This window comes from Mus pahari, chromosome 5 (genome assembly GCF_900095145.1).
Source record: "Mus pahari chromosome 5, PAHARI_EIJ_v1.1, whole genome shotgun sequence".
Taxonomy (NCBI): Eukaryota; Metazoa; Chordata; class Mammalia; order Rodentia; family Muridae; genus Mus; species Mus pahari.
Window position 1 is genome coordinate 112,387,932 of NC_034594.1, and position 2,580 is coordinate 112,390,511.

A 2,580-nucleotide genomic window follows, 5' to 3' on the forward strand; every position below is an offset into this window, starting at 1 on the left:
AGACAGGGTTTCTCTGTGTAGCTCTGGCTGTCCTGGAACTCACTCTGTAGACCAGGCTGGCCTTGAACTCAGAAATCCACCTGCCTCTGCCTCCCAAGTACTGGGATTAAAGGTCATTGCCACCATGCCCGGCCTGCTACTTTTTCATATCCCTTCAGAAAAGAGTAGGCATCTCAAGGATATTGATCAAACTCAGCATAACAAGATGCACCAAGACTAGGTACAAACTCTCAGATAACAGCTTGAAAGAGACAACTAGGTGGGAGGAAAATGGTCCCAAGAGCAGGCAAAAGAATCAAATACATCTCCTACTCCCTATGTTCGAGACCTCACAAAAACTCAAGCTAAACAACCACAATATGTATGCAGAGGACCTAGAGTAGACCCATGCAGGCTCAGTGATTGCCACTACAGTCTCTGTGAGCTCTATGAACCCTTCCAGTTTAGTTGATTCTGTGGGCAATGTTCTCCTGATGTCCTCAGCTTCTCCTGCTCCTACAGCCCTGCCTTGATCCCATTCCTTGGGGTTCCCCTGGCTCCAACTAATGTTTGGCTGTGGGTCTTTGTATCTGCTCCAATCATCCATCAGAGAAAGCTTTCTAAGAATCTCTTTTGCAGCTTGACTCAGCTGTGTCAGAGAAGGATTCAGCTTTGATAGCTTACCCTGACAGGGAAGGGGTCTAGTGAATCTGATTTGTGTAATATATTTATTCCATTTGAAACATTGGGGGTTTTATTATAAATGTATGGGAAATTGACTTAATGATGATTTCCTCTATCTTGGGGAGACACAAAATATACACATCTACTCAAACCATATATGTATCCCACAGTAGATCATAGTATGGATACCACCAAAGTCCAACTTTGTGAACCAATTCATTTGAAAGGGTCACTTACAGGAGCAGAAATGACTCAATGGCAGCTGTATCACCAAAGCCCAAATCAGCACTGGTGAGAGCTCACTTTTGTGAGAAAAGCTGGGAACCAGGAATATACTGAACAGCCCAGCAGAGAGCTCAACAGGTTAAAGTGCTTTTACTAAATGATTCCCATCTAAACATTTTCCAGGAAGTACTCCTGTCTCAGAGTCTTCTTTGCTGATTGGTTTGTATAACTCCTGGAGAGCAAATCTTAGTGAATCCAGTTAGTTTCAGAGACCTCCAGAATCTATTTTGAGTTGTTCACCTTACTGCTTAGGGAGCATCCCTGCTGCATGAAATGGGTCAGTTTCAGAGCAAACTGTTACAATACACTCCAGCACTTCTTCTCTCTCTTACATTCTTTCTGGCCCTTCTTCCTCTTCAGCAATGACCCCTGGGGCTTGGAGGGGGTGACTACAGATGCCTACCTGTGTTGGTTTGAATAAGAATAGTTTGGTTCTCATTGGTTCATGCGTTTGAGTGCTTAGTCATTAGGGAGTGGCACTGTGTGAAAAGAATTAAGAGGAGTGGCCTTGTTGGAGGAAGTGAGTCACTGGAGATGGGCTTTGAGGTTTCAAAAATCATACTAAACCTAGAGTCTCTCTCTGGGACTTCAGATCAAGATGTAGCTCTCAGTTGCTTCTCCTCACTCGAACGCCTCCACGCTCCCTGTGATGGTAATAATGGACTAAACTTCTGAAACTGTAAACAAGGCCCCAGATGAACACTTTCTTTTACAAGAGTTGTTTTAGTAATACTGTCTCTTCTCAACAATAGAACAATGACTAAGAAACCACCCATGGCCAAGAAATAGGTCACCATGCCACAGAGCAGTCACCTGTTGAGGATCTTCACCATGGCTAGTTAACAGCAGAGATAACCAGATAGTAAGAGGCAAACACAAGAAGATAAGCAACAGAAGCCAATGTAATTTGGCACCATTAGAATCCTGGATACCCTAACATACCTGAAAAGGAAGATTCTGACCTATCCGATCTCATGAAGATGACAGGGGCCTTTAAGGGGATATAAATAATTCCCCTTAAAGAAATACAGGAAAACACAATCAAACAGGTGAGTGAACTGAAAAGAAAAATTAGGTCCAAGACCTGGAAATAGAAATAGAAACAATAAAAATATCACAAATGCTGGCAACCCTGGAGATGGAAAACCTACAAAAGCGGTCAAGAGCTATAGATCACCAACTTAATACAGCGATAGAAGAGAAAATCTCAGGTATAGAAGATACCATAGACGATATTGAAAAAACAGTCAAAGAAAATACAAAATATAAAAAAATTCCTCACTCAAAACATCTAATACATCCAGGGAATAATGAAAAGAACAAGCCTAAGAATAATAGGAATAGAAGAGAGTAAGGATTACTAGTTCAAGTACCAGAAAACATCTTCAACAAAATTATAGAAGAAAGCTTTCAAACCTAAAGAAAGATATGACCATAAATGCATAAAAAGGCTACAGTACACAAATGCCAGACAGAGATACTATACCCAGCAAAACTCTCAGTCATCATAGATGGAGAAACCAAGATATTCCATGATAAAACCAAATTTTTTTTTTTATTATTTTCTTTATTTACATTTCAAATGCTATCCCGAAAGATTCCCATACCCCTACCCCCACCTCTGTTCCCCTA

At 41.2% G+C, this 2,580-nt stretch overlaps 1 pseudogene; it reads left to right on the forward strand.

The window, feature by feature from the left end:
- Positions 1 to 2,086: 2,086 nt before the first annotated feature.
- LOC110322011 overlaps positions 2,087 to 2,580 on the forward strand; it is a 3,873-nt pseudogene continuing 3,379 nt past the window's right edge.